This window comes from Apostichopus japonicus, chromosome 13 (assembly GCF_037975245.1).
Source record: "Apostichopus japonicus isolate 1M-3 chromosome 13, ASM3797524v1, whole genome shotgun sequence".
Lineage (NCBI taxonomy): Eukaryota > Metazoa > Echinodermata > Holothuroidea > Aspidochirotida > Stichopodidae > Apostichopus > Apostichopus japonicus.
The window spans coordinates 22,781,149-22,800,299 of NC_092573.1; the positions used below are offsets into that span (position 1 = coordinate 22,781,149).

Sequence of the window (19,151 nt, forward strand, 5' to 3'; positions counted from 1 at the left end):
GCGGATTTTGTAAAAAGGATTACGAAAGCAAAATATTTGTTCAAATCTACAGAATTAAGTTCGCGAAGTACGTTCAGAAATGTGATCTACTTTCATTGAGTCTTTTTTTTCCCCTTCTATTTTTGGTCAAAGAAATCAACTTCAAGTAAAGGAATGTTCTCCCCCACTCCTTCTATTTTTCTTTAAATTTGTTTTCTTCTTGAGAGATGGATTACTCTACGAAAGCTTAGTATCTGGTTAAATCCACCAAGGTCTTGGAAAATGTTTGCATATCATTTCAAAGAATTGAAATCGATTGTGTTTTGGAATGGACACTTCTTTTGAGTCATTGATTTATTCTTTCTCTCTTTTGATTGATGAAATTATAAACCGAAAAATAATTTTGTTGAAATAGGTCTGTCTGAATCAGAACATGTTGTTTTTCGATAAATACATAGACAATTGGTTTCTTTTGACTATTGTTGTTCTTGTTATTAATAACTGTTTTGAATAAGAGATTTAAATAAATGATATTTGATATCTATAGATATATATATATATCGGTGGTTTTGGGTAGTTTACAAACATCGTATCTGACTTATCAATCATACACCAGCTTGATAACAAGAAAATAAAATCCAAACTATCTGTCCTTGTACCACATCTCACTTTTCAAATATATATTTGTCTTTGTAAGCAATAAAAGAGAAAATAAAATCAAATGAACCAGCAGCAGAGTGGAAAACATGTCTTTGTAATAATTATTCGTGACAGTTCGCTCTTATGAGTCACTTTTGATGTTGCTACATTGCCATACGGATATCTATAGCAGTTGGCGAGGCAAGGTGAAGCTGTGTACCCATATAATAACCACAAGCCCCACCACAACCTTCCCCGTATAGTTTCAACCTGACCTGCAATAATGTAACAAACTCTGTTGCCTTTGAGAAAGGTCAGGTTATGACTATACAGGCTGCTACCAACCCCGCAACCCCCACCAACCCGACAGTCTGGACCACTCTGTACATACAATCATCCATTCTTCTTTGTCTGGTTCCATTGTTTCCATGTGCTGACACCAGTTAGCAGGGGTGAAATGCCTTTGTATTCTTGTATGAGCGGTTCAAACCTTGTCCTATTCTGACCAAGGAATGTCATATTGCTAGGCTATATAATGTATCTATCTATCTATCTATCTATCTATCTATCTATCTATCTATCTATCTATCTATCTATCTATCTATCTATCTATCTATCTATCTATCTATCTATCTATCTATCTATCTATCTATCTATCTATCTATCTATCTATCTATCTATCTATCTATCTATCTATCTATCTATCTATCTATCTATCTATCTATCTATCTATCTATCTATCTATCTATCTATCTATCTATCTATCTATCTATCTATCTATCTATCTATCTATCTATCTATCTATCTATCTATCTATCTATCTATCTATCTATCTATCTATCTATCTATCTATCTATCTATCTATCTATCTATCTATCTATCTATCTATCTATCTATCTATCTATCTATCTATCTATCTATCTATCTATCTATCTATCTATCTATCTATCTATCTATCTATCTATCTATCTATCTATCTATCTATCTATCTATCTATCTATCTATCTATCTATCTATCTATCTATCTATCTATCTATCTATCTATCTATCTATCTATCTATCTATCTATCTATCTATCTATCTATCTATCTATCTATCTATCTATCTATCTATCTATCTATCTATCTATCTATCTATCTATCTATCTATCTATCTATCTATCTATCTATCTATCTATCTATCTATCTATCTATCTATCTATCTATCTATCTATCTATCTATCTATCTATCTATCTATCTATCTATCTATCTATCTATCTATCTATCTATCTATCTATCTATCTATCTATCTATCTATCTATCTATCTATCTATCTATCTATCTATCTATCTATCTATCTATCTATCTATCTATCTATCTATCTATCTATCTATCTATCTATCTATCTATCTGGCAATTAAGCTGAATATATATTATATATATATATTTCTGCTTCTTTCTCTAGCCCTTTTCCTTTTTTGTGAGGTCCGGTAGGATTGAATAAAAAAACTGTTCTGCGAATAATATTTGTCAACGAATTTACTTTCTATTCAAAATTGATTGGGAGTACTATCCAATAACAAAAATTACTTTATCCTGAAATCGAACAAGATTATAACTTTTCGTTATAATAAACCACTAAATTTTCAAATAAATTTACACTCCCTTAAATAGGTTAGGCTACAAGCCTATACCTATACTAGCCTATACCTTATGTCACATTATCTTCCTATGTATTCTATATTAGGAAAAATCATTGTTCAATAAATCTATATGGTACGCAATAACTCGGTAAATCAAATATTAAGCTTTTCATGACAATTTAGGGTAAGTAAATATCAAGGTAGAACCGGCATGTAAGGTGTGCTCTTAGCACTTATTGTTCCAAAACCCGAACACACAAGTTACCGATAAAAGTTTTTGAAGTACTACAACAAATTTATCTGACGTAAGAAATGGAGCAAAGTTCTGCCTGGACGGTTCCCTTGTGTGACAAAGTTGACAGTAAAGATTTTCACAAAGATGGTCTCTTTTTGTTTTGGTAGATACAATCAAAACGCAAGCATGAGTCTAATTTTAATTTGATCTAGTTACCTTAAATCAACAGCTTTAACAAATACGTCCAACCCAGATAGGAACAGCACAATACCTTGGTGACAACATATTAACCTGCAACAAATATTCGGCTTTATAGAATAAATTCATGGTAACTCTTGGAAGATTGAGGACTACAGGACTTTGGAAATTAAAAGCAAAAGCTGTCAAGTTAAATTAATACATCAAAGAAAGTGATGATTGATCGTGTGGTTAATTTTAAATGCATATTATCGACCGCTAATCTTTTTTACATGTTTACTTAATGGGGCATCGCATTAAGACTTGGAGTACATTTTACATCAGGAATATGAAAAAGAAAGGTTGATGTCATACTGGATTACAAGGTATCAATCACTGCTTGTCAAAGATAATTGTTGCTAAGGCATTATTATATTTCACAACTTTCTGATAAAGTCGCTTTCGTTATACAGGTGAAAAAGGTGCAGGACAACTAAGCCTTTACAAACTACGGTTCTTGACAAACGCCACTGCATGTTGTGTGTCAGTAATAAGCTGTCCAATTTGTATGCTCTTTTGATAACAAAACATATGATTGTCTCTTCCAAAGGGCGAAATATAATCGAGCCTCGTGGGCTCGGAGGAGACAGGGAACGGGGGAAGGGGGAACAGGAGGGGGTAATGCTGTATTATACCTATTTTTGGCCTTTATTTTTTTGTTGCGGGTCAATTTCAGAAATGATGCCCAGACCATGAAAAAGCTTGATCATACACCCTCTACAATCCGCCTCACAACCACCCTCTGAAATATCCGCCTCACAACACCCCCACCCCCTCCCTCATGATAGGGTATTCTGTTTAACACATGTGCAAATAGTTAAGGGATACTAGACGTTATATCGCGCTAATTAGGGTATACAGAGTCATAAAACAGATGAGCTTTCAAATCTTCTTCGGGCTGTTTTAATATCATGAATGTTGCACAAAATGAACAGACAGGGGTGGAACCTGGGGGGGGGGCAAATAATGCAATGGTACAGAGGAGGGGCAGGAGTGGATGGTACGTGGAATTCAACATTAAACATTAATGTCATGTTCAGTACACATTAACACATGAGGATACAACGCAGAGGTCATGCGACCTTCCTATAGGTACGATGTAGCCTGAAGTGGATAATGCAGCACTGAAAAGGAGCGAACATATAAACCAAAGTTGGGTCGTTGGTGTAATTTTCACTTCCTTTATTACTCGTGAATTTATTGTGCTAATTTAAGATTTTTGGGAAAATTGTTGATTAATGGATGACTAATTAATCCGATGACTAAAATTTGATTGTACAGTTAAAGTGCTCACTGTGAAAGCCTGCAAATTTTCTGCATCTTTCGATCATATCCACTGTACCTCATAGAGTATTTAATATATATAATTTTTCAATTGGTAATTCAGGTGGTATTTTGTTTAATGCATCTGGCAAAGCATGAGAGTGAACGATATATCATCACGCCAATTCAACTGAAAATGCGTTTCTTTTTCTTTTGTAATATTTAAATTTATTTAAGTTCACAGAGGACAATAATATTTCTACAAACAAGATACATTTTGATAATTCATTTCTTAAAATCACAGAGAACGGGCCGTGACCGCTATATCAAACATTCCAAATGTATCAAAGTTACAAGGATAAATCAACAAGAAGATTAAAAATGGGAAAGTAACGCTTCTGAAGTACATTTGCTGGCATCACAGACCACCACAGACAAAAGTTACTAGTGTAGTTTTTGAACAACATCTATTTTGAAAATTCAATTGAAACTTGTTGATTGGTCGAAAAGATAACCTTAAAAAGAAATATAAGAGTGGAGAAAAACAAAGTTATGCGTACTGCATTCATAGAGCCAGAAATTATGCCGCAACCCTGCCTCACCCCCCCCCCCCCATCACCACCCCAGAAATGTAAAATCAAGTGCGTCCATAATTTGGCGCTTGGGGGTAATGTATATATTAACTTAGAAAAAAAAAGTATACCTGTGCAGAACCTGTGGAAAAGATGTGATAAACTTGATTCCATATTTACGTTAATTTATTTTATAACAATTCTGAGTGAATTCTGTCAAACACCAATCGCGCCCGCCCGCTTGGATTTTTTGTCTTTTCGATCAGTTCGAGTCAGTTGTATGGGTGATGGGTAGTTTCCAAATTTGAATTGTCTTAACCAGGGCGAGGTGGTGACGTGTTCTAATTCCATTCCATGTTCAGCAAGTAAACACGAATGAGTTGAACACAATTACCGAGAGGGATAACCCTCAGCTACTTATAGTTTGATGATGGTCGGTTTACCAATCTTTACCTGGATGGCCTAGAATCGTGTCTCGTTCAAACGTAACGTCACAATAGATAACGTGGGCGAAACAAAAAAAAAACAAAAAAATGCTCAACTTTAAAGGGTGTATATGTTTTCAAACTTAAAACAAAACAAAAAAAGTTGGAATACTTTTAAAATAAATGCAAAGAGATGTTTTGTTATCGTTGATTACTTTTTTTTAAATAGAGATTTGATTAACTAGTGATGAATTAGAATGTGTGGGTTTTTTGCCAGCCGTTTCTATCTTTCAATTTTTGGAGCATTTTTTGCGGAAGTATCTGAAGAAAGTTTGGATACGGCGCGCAACCTTACGAAGAGGAACTGTGCGCCATAACTAAGGTAATCCCCGCCCACCACGTGTGATTATTTGATCTATGACGTACCCAAACCAATAATATAGTCATGTCTTGACTGGCTGATTACCAGATCATAAAGTATTCGCAGAAACCAACTGTACGTTTAAACATATTCTATAATATCATTTTTGGTTATTAATAAATATATTTGTGCGTTGATCAAATTTGTTTCAAGTGATGTGTATTTAAAATAGGGCTATATTATGAAATGAATTATGAGTTTCCTGTGATCAGACGATAGCTATGACCAATGCTAAATTTGAGAGAGGAATGGGGATAGACGAAAACTAGAAAGACGTAACGTAATTTAAATTATGGGCCGAAATCTATAACGGTCTGGTCTACATTGACGTCAGGATATTATTTGAAAGTGTAGAATATGTAGAAGCAGTGACGTTGCAAGAAGCAACAGAGCCCGGTGCAGCAATAGGAATGGAGGGACTAGACATTCCCCAAAGTAGTCCAACCATGATATTGACAATTTCCCCTAGTTTGACCATACAAATTACATGGGGCCAATTTAGCCTCCTGACTACAAGTTTTATACCAACACCAGCCGTTACATCGTCCTAAAAGTCCGTGTACAGGTGAACTATAAAACCTAACGTGATATTTATGGGTCTTCCAGTAGGATCAGTGCGTAAACCTAGCAGTGCGACTGCAGGTATATCGGACGCTGTTGTCTTACTGATCTGCGCCTTGCACGCTGTATTACAGTGATGCACGCTGTTGTATGATGTTCAACGTTGTTGCACACTGTTGGACAATGCTCTACGTTGTTGCACACTGTTGTACAATACTCAACGTTGTTGCACACTGTTGTATAATCCTCAACGTTATTGTACACTATTGTACACTATTGTACAATACTCAACGTTGTTGCACACTGTTGTACGATACTCAACGTTGTTGCACACTGTTGTACGATACTCAACGTTGTTGCAACTCTTGGACGACGCTCAACGTTGTTGCACGTTGTTGTATGATGCTCCATCTTGTTGCTTGCTGTTGCGAACATCAGAAAGAACATCCACAGACATTTTAGTGTACAAGTATGTTATAAGGAGTTAATTTGAAAAGAAAACCAAGCACTTGACCTTTAATTTTTTCAGTTTGATCTTACTTGAAGCTGGAGAAATTTTGAAATATTCTTTAGGGATTACTGCTGTCAAAAGAGATTGAATACGATATTGTTAGTTTTTTATACGACGAAGAATTTAACCTCTCTCCCGCGGTCCACCAAAATATGGCGGCGATGTGGTGGGTTTACCTGTTCCAACACCTGGCATAGAATTATTATAGACCTAGACACCTCAACCAAAAGACGCAAAGAGATCATCTTTCTTCTGTTATCAAATAAGACAAAGTTTTGTTTTCGCTGGGGGAAGTCTTCCAAGTGATCGTATCTGCTATACAAATTGGAAATCTATCCATGCTGATAGCTGGAGGCAGAGTTTGATGTAGGTATAGAGGGATAAAAACAGAACGGTCTAATAAACCAGAGAAAAGGAATTGTTTCTTTGAGTGTGGAAGAATAAGAACAAGAACTAGAACTAGAAACTGGTGGAATGTGTATACCGTGATTGCTCTACAATTCTGTGATTGAATGACTTAAAATTGACAAATTAATTGATTAAATAGTATCAGTACAGTAAGGTACTTTAGCCATTACAATCATTAAAACTTTTTAGTTGCGCGTTACTGTTTTGTAATGAAAAGCATATTTAAGAATGATTAGAGATTACATTAAAAATGTAAATACATATAGTCTAGGTCTGACAGCGTGATCAGTGTGAATTCCATATTTGTATCATGGAAAGGTCTGGAACTGTTCATACTGTCATTACGTATAAACTGGTATTAGCAATAGAAAATTATCCCAACTGGCTGTCCTATTTAATTCAATCCTGCATATTCCACGATTTTAAAGAATTAATTTTAAATTTGTTCACTTGACATGTGCTTGACACAAATGGTTATCAAGCGGTACAAGGTGGTACCGATATTTCGATACACAACATCATGTTTGATTATAGAAAATAAGTTTAAACGGTTTTTTTTTGTTTGGCTTACGTAACTGGTTTGCTCTTATTTCATTGGTTGCGGCTTCGTTTCAACCGCAGCCGTAAAATCATCAGATCTAGTCAAATGTATATAATTATTAGATTGAAAAAGTCGTCACGTAAGTGATTACTTGACTATCACGAATTCAAAACCAAAAATCGAAGTCAGATTTTTGAAAGATAAGTTGTAAAATATAGAAGAGCTAAACCACACACAGTGTTAGTTTCAATTAATTTAAAACTGTTTGTAAATAACGATATCTTAGAATTCATCAAATAAAACAAAGTGGTGCCAACTTAATTGTAGGTTTGAGCGGGATGCAGCACGGGCTCGTTGAGTGAGTGGGGCAGGGGTGATGCAGGGATAAGATACTGAAGGCATCACCTGTTGCTACCAACATTTAATTCTCGAGGGCCTATATTGGTTTCTATATCCAACACTGCTCAGTCCAGACTGCTCAGTAATATTTTGAACTATTCGAAAATCTAAATTCAGAAATTACTTTAACCGGGTGAGAACAGTAAGGAGATTGCGGGAATCAGTGTTACCTAAGGGTTTCGTGGGCAAGACGCGATAAAAGTATTAAAGAAAAACTTGTTATAAACAATATGAATGATACAACGCTACTGAGAAGTTCAATTTGAAATTCAAATTCAATATATGTTTTGTCATAACATTTGAATGTGTATGTTAATATTAACATTCAAAGCTGTAATGATTTTCTCTGTTATTGTTTTTCATCATTACTTTATGGATCATCCGAAAATACTTTAATCATCCATTGTGAAGAAGCCATAATTTTACACATAATGGGTTCTAGATAGCAGTCATACTGAAAGGTGATAACAGACATAATATAACTAACCAGGGTAGATCAATTAAGTATTAAATATTAATATGGCGACAAACAGGATAAATTTACTCGTCGTAACTAAAGTTCTGTTTTTCGACAGTTTTCCAAAAACAAAGTACTTAAAATGAGGCAAACAATTAATCAAAATATAAAATACTGGGTGATTTCCCTAAATAAACGTCAGCATGTATTTACAAATAATCAATACTTTGCATTTTTGCCATATTATAGTCAAATATAAATGTCTTCATCTTCATCTTTGCTCTTCCGCTTTTTATATATAATTGAAATAAACATTGACTTTCCAAGGAAATAAATTGCATGCGGTTTTAGTGAACCCAATCAAACACGCTAAAAGAAGTGTACAGAGGGGACGTATTATTTACTTCATTACGAATGGACCTAGAATGATATCATCCGGTTTTAAAAAATCATCTAAAGTGGATGGGTAGTTTTCATGTAGAACAAAACATAAATATTCAAAGATAAAGCGGATATTGATATTCAAATTATTAGATTACATGCACTCAATGTTGGAAAATTTGTCATTTAAATAGGCCTATTCATTTATTATCATTATTATTATTACTTTTATTAGAAGACAAATAGAAAGGTAAAAATGGCCTTTCTATATGTATATGAATTTCAATATGAAATTTGTTTCTAAAGGTAGAATATATATTCCAACAACATACAGCAAAGCAGCAGGTATTAATTGTTTTATCAAAATAGGTAAACGTGCAGTGACATCAAGTACGATATCAGGTGTGATATCATATTTGATATTAGGAGTGATATTATATAAAATAACATTAAATGTTAACTTTAAACGTGATAGTCGATATCAAGTGTGACATCAAGTTTTAATTGCAAATATGAAAACTGTGATTATCAATGGTAATATTATCTTTCATATCTGCTGTGATATGACAGGCCTATACACAATGTGATATCATCTTTGATAACAAATGTGACATTAAAATGTGATATTGAATTTTATTACAGAAGAGTCAAAAGAATAATTAGGTTCATATTTAAATATTAGTTATTAGTTTTTTTAGTTTTTGAAAAAGTGTTGTAAAGACAAATGCAACTTGGATTGTAAAAAAGTGATTGTTAAAAAAAAAACAGTTGCATTACATTTGTGATACAAAAATTGTCTGCATTGTAATAAATTGAGATGTGTGTCCCAAATTAATTACAGTCAAATGGTTGTATTGATGCTTAGTTAGAATGAAATGTTAAACATGAATATTACCATAGTGGCATGTAAATGTAATAAAAGTGTCATTCCATCTCAAAATTACTGGCTCAACAACAGGTTTATTTTAACCCTCTGGTCAATAAGTCTTAAGTTCCAATCAGATATTTTTCGTTTATTTTCATTACAAAAAAAGTTTGCTTTTGTTTCATATTTTTACCACCTACGTAGTTATTATGCATTTTGACATAGATTGTCCTTGTTTATTAGATATCAAATATTTTTCACCTGTTATTTTTAGAGTTATAAAATGTTCTTATTTCCTTAAGATGTATAAAGCTATAACATAATCATATTGATTTATCTGTTTCATCTCTTCTGCACTTGATCCCAAAAAGTATCGATTTATGCTCAAATTCTCAAAATGCTCAAATGATTGAGAATAGTTTACCCTGGAGGTTTGTTTTCATTACAGACCCCCCGGCCGCGGGTGAGACCACATTGGGTGTTAATTGAGTCAACGCAGGGCAGGTAAGGTGTATAAAATACCACTGTGCCACCTTGCCGGAGGAGGCTACCGAAGCGGCAAAGTTAGTTTTGATCGGAATGTGTTGCAACAGTGGGAGGTAAAGATGGCGTCCTGTTAATTAAAGTTTTCACACCTTCCGGGATTTTAGATAGAGACCTATATTTATATATATATATATATACCTATATATATTTCTCTTTGTTACACTTGTTTTAGATCTTTCATTAAAAAGTCTCGAAGCGAAATATTGCAAGTATGTTTTTCTAGCCATCCAGCGAGTTGACGTAGGCAAATAGATGATTTGGAAAAAGCCAGCGGAGACGTAGAGCTAGGAGGTCTAATTGTTTGGAAAAATAATATATATTTATATATGAATCAATAAAATATGATGTTTGCTTAAGAATAATTATCTCTTGGTTTAACCGGAGGTCAACAAAAGGTTGAAGGGAAACAGACATGACCAAAAAAAAAAAGAGAAAAAAATTGGTAGAAATCACATGATATTGGCGTACATCATTTGTATACAATGGCTTGGGCGACAGTGGATTGCGACACATTGTGGTAAGATTGTACGGTGAGTATGGCTAGGAATATTACTTTTGTATAAGACAGGTAGATTATACCAATGACATGTTCATGAAGGCTAGGAACATGGTAAAGTTAGTTTTCTTTTCTATTTTCGAAAATGGTTTTCATTAAGTTAATAACAATCAGGAATGAAGAATGAATGAATATTATTCCAGTTTATAAAATTGTTTGCTTTGGTTCCGCTGAATTCAACACTGTGCTGTAGTTTACCGTAACGTCGTAGACATAGGTATGACGGTAAATAGCTCAGTTGAGTAGTAAAAATTAATTTCATACGAAAGTCGAGACATTAAAGTTTCAATATATTTTCGTACCAGCTTGATTTCATACTTATACACGAGAGAGGGTCCGGTGACGAAATTTTCAAACGCTAGTCGAATAATATTTTTCATTTGTATCTCCATAAAATTGTATCTATATGACGGTGATGTTGATTTAATCAATTCCAATATCTCCAAGTTTTTTTTTATTTCTAAATGACCCGCGGTCAATTTTCTTCAAGTCGAATGTTATGTTAGCTACAATTATATCTCGTTCATGTACATTTATGATTGTTAACTGCGCCGATACTAAACATTCTAATGTTTGATAGTTTATTATTAAGAAAAATATGGTAGGTTCATAATAACCAGTAGAAAAAAATCAGTTGATATTTATCCAAGTAGGGACTTTATTTCATTGTCCTCGCCGTTTTGTTGTTGATGATGATGATGACGATGTTGCTGTTGTTTACATTGTTGTTGTATAACAATATGTTACAATAATGTTGATAAATAAAATTAAATTGTTTCATTATATGCGTATAATTTCTTTTGTATAACCCCCATTTTCTACCCTTTATAAAGTATTTCAACAAAAAAAAAAGAAAAAAAAAAAAGAGAGCAAACATTGTAATAGTTTATTTGATTCTCTTTCATTAGATTTGTAGCTTAGGCTTATGTCTGATAGCCTACCACACTAGTGGCTTATACCTGCAATAACAATTATCACAGTTTAGTAATATTCACAATCAATATATAATTCACATTTACGGTTAGTGAATTGACGTCATTCGCCATACTGCCCAGAATGCAAATGACCATGTGACCAAACTTTTAGTTCGTCAGTATGTTGCAGCTAATATCTTTGCATAGTTAATCATATACTTTTCCAAAATATTTTCCCAAAACTTCTTTTCGACCAACCAACTCATATATGATCGTTGTTATTTTAAAATGAGCCAATTAATGAAATGCGTGTTTTAAGTTAAAACCACATGTGACTATAATGTGATTTTCTAGCATATTTTTTCGATAATAGTAATGACCTCTAAGCATTTTGTGTTTTGCTTGGATGAATATGAGTCTCGGACTGAAACATGTATATACTACCTGTTAACCAACTTTCATAAATTTAAGTCCCTCTGTACTCCATAGTTTTGGAAATTTTATTCAGAGCTCACCAAGCAATCTTCTGTTGTTGAATATATTTTATTTTCATTCTGTTTTCAAGTTTCATAGACGTCCATTTATAGTTGTTTATTGCAAATAATTCCAAATTTCAAATGACAAACACGCATAAAAATTACTTTAAGCCGTTGAAGAAATGTCTTGAACGTTATTTTAGGTGTCAATCGGTGGCTATTTTGACCTAAATATTTTGACCAATGACATTGACAAGATATTGACCGAGTTCATTAACCTATTTCCGTGTGCATTGTCGTGTTTTAATACGTACACAATTATAAAATATGGTTATTTTTACATTTTATTTTTCCTTCTTGATTGGTGACTATTCTGATAAGCAAACATATTTGTAGGGATTTTGTAGGAATTAAAAGCCAGAAATGTGACATTGTACTTTTCTGGCCTGCCAGGCGCTGTTTATGTCCAAACAGTCGTAAAACAACGAATATCTTGCGTTACAATGTCAAACTCATGAAAAGTACAACCAAGGCTTCTTCGTACTCCTGTCCCCAGAGCCAGTTAAATATTTTACGGTCGTTCTATGTGTTTAATAACGAGCAATTTAATCTCCAAACAACTCATGATTTGTTACCGATGTATTTTAGAGCAACATTCATTGCTTGTCCCGAGCTCTTTTCGTTCGCTACTTTACCTCCTTTTCCCGCCTCGCGAAATGTTTTAAAAATCCAAGCAAAGGTGTCGTCTGCTTTATGATGTTATCAAAAAGTAGCATCGAGAATTCGCTGAGAAAAAGATCGCCTCGCTAATAAGAAAACTGTACAAGTCAAAATTTTCAAAACGATGATGCAAACCTTATAAGCTGTAGACTCTTTCGTGGAAGGTCGTCTTATTAAGATTTTTTTTTTCTTTTGCAAAAAGTCTTAAAATTCCCTCTTTTTAACGATAATTTGTTTTGTTAAGGTAATAAGTGGGCCTGACGTTTCGATCCTAGCAGGATCTTCTTGCAGAGGTAGAATTATTGTGATAATTTTGGTTCTTAGAATTGACTTTTGGTATCAAAAGCTAAAGAATCATGCAGCACAAATTGTAATCAAGATGAAAAAACATTAAGAATTAACTCACAATATTCACCTCTTTGTTAAAAATTCTCGTATCTTTTTCGACATTTTTTAAGATTTTCTGACGGTGAATGTTCATTGCAAGCCATATGACGGACGTCAGTTTTGTTTTTTCTTCGTAGGTGAGCAAAATTAAGTTTGAGAAAGGACTACTTTTAATTGAAATTTATGTGTTTAATATGGACAATTTGGATCCTGTGACGTTACTAGAAACTAACCAAACGTAATATCTGATAATTATTTTATGAAAGGTTCTGAAAGATTAACACAGTTTGTTATTAATATAGTTTAGATTCGCAATCGTAGGAGCAAATAGGCGGCGCTGTTATGCACTCATCGAAAAAGTTTTGTGCCTGTTACAAAAACCCGGATGTTATTTAAAGTGCATACGGGTAAGAGATAGAAGGGGATAGAATCCAGATCAACTCATTCTCTTGATTTCATCTCATTCAAACAAATATTTTATTTTCTTACCATACTTCCAATTTGCCAATATTCCCGCATATTCGTATAATAAATGGTGACTTAATGATCTCTTAATAGACCTGAAAATATTTTAATGTACTAACAGTAAAGTTTTTAGAGTGGAATCTTAAAAGTTAGTTCCCCTCCTTCAATCATAGAACCCACTCCTAGTAAATATGATGAAAAGTTCAAACAAATGTTGAAGTTTGTTGTACAGTCCATCTCCCCGTTCCTCCCCTTCCCCACCCACCCACTCCCTCCCCTCCTCCCCCGGAATCATTCCTTAAATTTTGTTGCAGAGATTGAATTCTGGAGATCATAAAAGTATTTTTGTTGACCCCCTCACAAATTTAGCATTCTAGATATTGGTGGCAAACAGATAATGCATGAGGCAAGAAGCCTATACTAAAATCACAATGCATGCCCAAAATCAGGGGTCCAAGTAGCAGTTTTCCTGTATAAATAGATGCATAATATTCGTTGAATGACAACATGCAGTCTATAGAACGAATCATTTGAGGTTAAACTTTAAATCGTTGCTCCAGTTTCCGTAGAACATTTGAGCAAGCAATAATTTTTCTCCAGACTTTTGGTCATTGATAGTGTATGTTTGTTTATGCGACTTCACCTGCACCTCGTAACCAAGTCTCTAAGGACACATTTGGTCGGTTTTACAGTCAGTTAGGAATTTTTTACAACGAATTAACATGCACTTTTAAGACCGACTGAACTGTTCCTTCCAAATGTGTGGTCCGCTAAATTTGTCTCTTAGTTTTTGAAAAGTGATAAGTTCATCTTGTATTTGTATACTGACCACAGTTTTATTTGTTTGATATCTCCCTCGATCAAATGTAAACTTGAAATCATATAAAAAATCAAAAGTCCTCTTCGTTCTATATAAACTTAACTCTATACAAAATAAACCAGTGAACCGCTTGTTGGTTTTGCCGTCAAAGTTGGAGAGATAAGATTACTTGGGGTTTGTTTTTGAAGAAGTAATACTATGAACAAATAAATGTCACGGGAGCCTCAGAAATAACGTCACTGGAACATTCCCGATACTTTTCCTTATGTTTTCAAAGTGAAGAATCCATAACCTCGGTAGTTATGTGTACTTTCACTCCAACCCAAAAGGCTCGTAATCCAAGCTGTTTATCGTAAATCGGTTTTACTACGTCGAGGTGGCAAGAAACAAATTCACTCGCTCTTATTTTCTCTCTCCCTCCATCTCGCAGTCTCCACCTAGCTCTCCTCCCCCCCCTTCCTCTTTTGGTCTACCTCTTATTCATACAGATTGTGTATCCTTTTATAATCATGTGGGCAGATAAGGGATGTTTGCATTTATTAGCCTGTCTTGATTTTTTTTTTTTAAAGACAAAAAAAAATAAAGGAAAAGTAAAACATGAAATATTCTCTACGAATATATGTGAAAGTAAAAAGCGTATACTATAGAGAGATTATATATATAGAACCCGTAATCTAGAAGTTCAACACTTTCTATAATAGCGTGAATCATGACTATATAGTTTACATCACTCAAAAATAAACTGACATTGTAATTGGTACCGGTGCTACTATTTTTTTTCCTTCTTCTTCTTCTCTTTTTGCAGATGGAATGAATACTCCGCTGGTATATGTATATATTACTAGTCGTTCTTCGGGCTCTGGCTAACATGTCATCGGGAGGGCCATAAAATAAATTTTCGGATGATGCCAAGGTTTGGAGCTTCGGATAACTTTAAGCTGTACTTTTATGAAGATGGTTGCCGATCACGTCGATCACGTGATGCTAATCAATCATGCCTCTTCCATCAATGTAGTCACGAACTAGCGACCTGCTTATAAAGTTTTATTACTACGCGGAGTTATAACAATCTTTGAGAGTAGGATCTTCTGACCTTCTTTTTTCTTGGAATATCAATCCGCAATTTACTTGAAAAGGTCGCATGGACTGGGTGGCTTGCATTATTCCTTTATAGAGCAGATTTTAGTTCAACCGTATTTAAAAGAATGAAAAAAAGAGGCTATAATGTGACGGTGAACTAGCATTTTTTTCAAATGAAAAGAGAATTTCAAATTTCAAGAAGTTGGAATATTTTTTTATTTTTTACATTCTTTTACTTGGTAAATTCTATACATGTCAATACCATTTTGTTGCGCAATTTACAATAATTTGAAAAACCAATTATTAATCAATGAACATTAGTACATGATTGTATTTGAATCGAAAAAAAGTTAACATGTTTAGTGTAATATTCCTTTGGGTATTTTAAAATAAATGGATAAGAATGATTGATATTTTCTCACGTTTCATAGTATAGTCATAAAGCTAACTTTAGTGGATTGGCGTATATTGGAATCAAGCTATAGACATTAACATCCTTGTAAAATCGGACAATTGTTATGAAAACTGTTGAGTCGATCTATGGTTGAACATTAATTTATAACAATATAGCATTACAAATAATTAATAATCGAAACATTTAATGAGAATGGCATGATAGGCAACGAATTATATAATAGTAACATGCTATATGATCGATACTAAGGAATATTATCTTTGTGTAAAGTATTCAGTGTATTATACAGCTATACTGAAAATGTTAGTTCGGGTATCAAGTTATATGAAGTATATATTATATGTTCAAGTCTATTAAGTATTTGCTCCTCAATTAGCTTCAAACTGATATTCGTTCGGTTGGAAAAAATTTAATTGCAAAATAAAATCATGTGTTACTTGAGAAAACAAGTTTACCTGACGCAGAGTTGAAAGGTTGCGTTAAAGATATTAAAATACTGTAAGTTTCTCTGAGAAATTGAAGGTTTTTACTAAACGTTATCTTTACACTCGTTCTTGGTGTACTTCAAATGTTGGTCGAAAGTTATATAAATTCATGTCATTTGATTTCCCAGGACATCATTAATACTGAATAATATTTATGGATTAGAATTTGCAATAAAATGAAACCATTGTTCATCAATAGACAGAACCATAAAAATGTTATTATCGATGTGAATAAAGGAGATGACGTGTGGAGAGCAAGATGTCAATGGACAACAATAGTCGAATCTAAAATGAACCAGTTCTTGAAATCTGGCCCGGATCATTAAAAAACACATGTCCAATGTCATAGTTCTTATTCATGGAACTTTCGTAACAGTATATGTATGTTTGCCGCAGACTTTATTGATTTCATAAAAATTGTACTTTCAGTTGACATGCATCATTCATAATGAAACATTTTCTGATTTATGTAATACCATCTTTGCAATGTGTTTCATAATTCATAAGCATCAGTACTAGTATCGTTCAATAGTCTTCATTATCGATTACATCGGGTTTGTTTCTGTTCTTCACCCGGTTTCGATACAACTTTGTCCGTCATGGCTGCACTGCAGTGATGTCGAATGGCCTACCTCAGTATTTGAGAGAAAGTGGTCAGATGCTGGGGTTATACACTCTCGTCCGTCTGATGGTGATGCATAAATGGCGGTCCCGGGAACATGAATGGGAGTGAATTCACACCCTTGCCTCGTTATCCTCTGAATACTTATCGAAGAGAGATGGCTTGAAATAAGCCGGTGTACATCCACGATCTAAGACGGATAGGGTCTCAAATAAGCTACTGTAAGGCTTTTTGATCCTTGGGTCCTTAAACTAAACTAAACTAAACTAACCTCCCTTTCACCACCTTGTGCCCTTAATAACATGCCTCGCCTAGGATAAAATAGTTTTAATCTTCACAGTTTAGAGAGAAAGGCTTCCAAATATAATTCCTATAACGCCTCTTGGCGTTGCTTAACTAGTGGTTAGTAACGAGGGTCAAATTGCCTAACATGTTGTCTGTACGAGGGACCGCATCACTGAAGTTGAGAGGAAAACGGGGGCAACTACTTGGGCAAAGGTGTCCTTGTTAGCCGGCAAAGGTGTCCTTATTAGCCTTTACAGCCACATTTGCGACAATACGAATGAGCTTAAGATTCCTAGTAAAGTTTGTTTAATAAAAAAGATAGTTTTTTTATTTTATTTTATTATATAGTCGTTTATTGACAGTGATGCTTTTTTTTATGTTTATCTTATCGTTGAAACTAAACAAATTGTTCTAACTGCATCGTAAGTGTTTGTGACTCATCAAAATGAATCATTTCGTATCTACGTCATATTAAAACAATTCGCCCATCTATATTTGCTATTATTGCATCATATGTTTATACGGTGAAATGTTCATTCATGTGGTTTTCTTGTCAACGAGCGTCTTCCTCGAAATCTACGTATATTATGAACGATAATATAAATAGTAATGTCAACAATCACTGCTAATTTAATGAATGTTTCAACTTGCCAAGAACTGGGTGGAAAAATTAAAAGGTGAGGGGGAGAAAATATTTTATAAATGTTAATATTTTACACATTAACAGTATTTGATATAGAGCAAAGAACGAATTTAAAGGAAACGGTTTAAACCATAGTTTTGTTTCTCTTGTAAAATTTAATTACTTAAAAAAAAACAGTTTTAATAGTAGGTACAAGTAAATAAACACAGACATAGATCAACAGAAAAATAAGTATTGCAAAACTGACTGAACTAGAATCCTGTTAATTTAATATTTAAACAATGCAAGCTATATGTTCATATGATATCATTTTATAATACATGGTATTGTGTAGTTCGTAACTTAAAACTTACAAAAGTCCATCTTAGCCCCCCCCCCCTCCCCAATTCCCACCTCGCCGTCCTCCCCTTACCGTGCAGTAAGTATTTGTTCATATAATTTTCATTCTAGTTGCCTACATTTTGAGTATATTTTATCCCACACCCCCCGCCACCCGCCAAATGAAAAAAAAACATACAAGGGTAATAATTGATACCCTAACACTATATTTTAATCAACATGTCTTTGTAGTGTAAAAAGCGAATCGAAATAATGAATAAGAACAATACAGCGAAAATCAATTACACCAGACCATTTTTATTAAACACTTCTGCATCAACAAAATTTAAACTTATAATTTCGTCAGTGGCTTGGTATAAACCTTGTAACCCCTTTCCAACCCTCTCTGGGTCAATATTGTAATTAGAATGTCTCGACTCAGTAGCACCGATCATGCAGGTATAACTCTTCCCTCCGCAATATAATATTTCAACACCTCTGTATATATCTTCCTAACGCAAACGTAATCAAAGCACACGGAACCTATTCTTGCGGCCACAAATACTTATTACGTCGATTTTTGCAACCGATGCAAAGTCAAGTTTATGATTTTGACCTGCTTTTCACGGATTTTCCCGCCAAGTTAAAAATATGAAAATTCTCGATGTTTCTCTTTCCCTCTACAAATCATGTAATACCTTTTAAATATCCCAATCATATTGGGGTTTTTATTGGGGGGGGGGGGAATGGGTAACAGGGTTGTGAGGCAGAGTGGGGGTGCGTGACTTTTAAAGGCGCCTTTACTTCCGTTATCATTATACTTAAAAAAGTTACTTTAAACGTTGATAAATCCATAATTTTACGTTAAAAAGAAACTGAGCCGGCATTTCGACACGACTCCAT

The 19,151-nt window shown here is 33.9% G+C and overlaps 1 long non-coding RNA gene across 1 annotated transcript; it reads left to right on the top strand.

The window, feature by feature from the left end:
- Positions 1 to 9,968: 9,968 nt before the first annotated feature.
- LOC139978407 (uncharacterized) lies at positions 9,969 to 16,857 on the top strand. The gene is made up of 3 exons (XR_011796960.1): positions 9,969 to 10,115; positions 13,187 to 13,252; positions 15,206 to 16,857. It is a non-coding gene; the product is annotated as an uncharacterized lncRNA (long non-coding RNA).
- Positions 16,858 to 19,151: the final 2,294 nt, after the last annotated feature.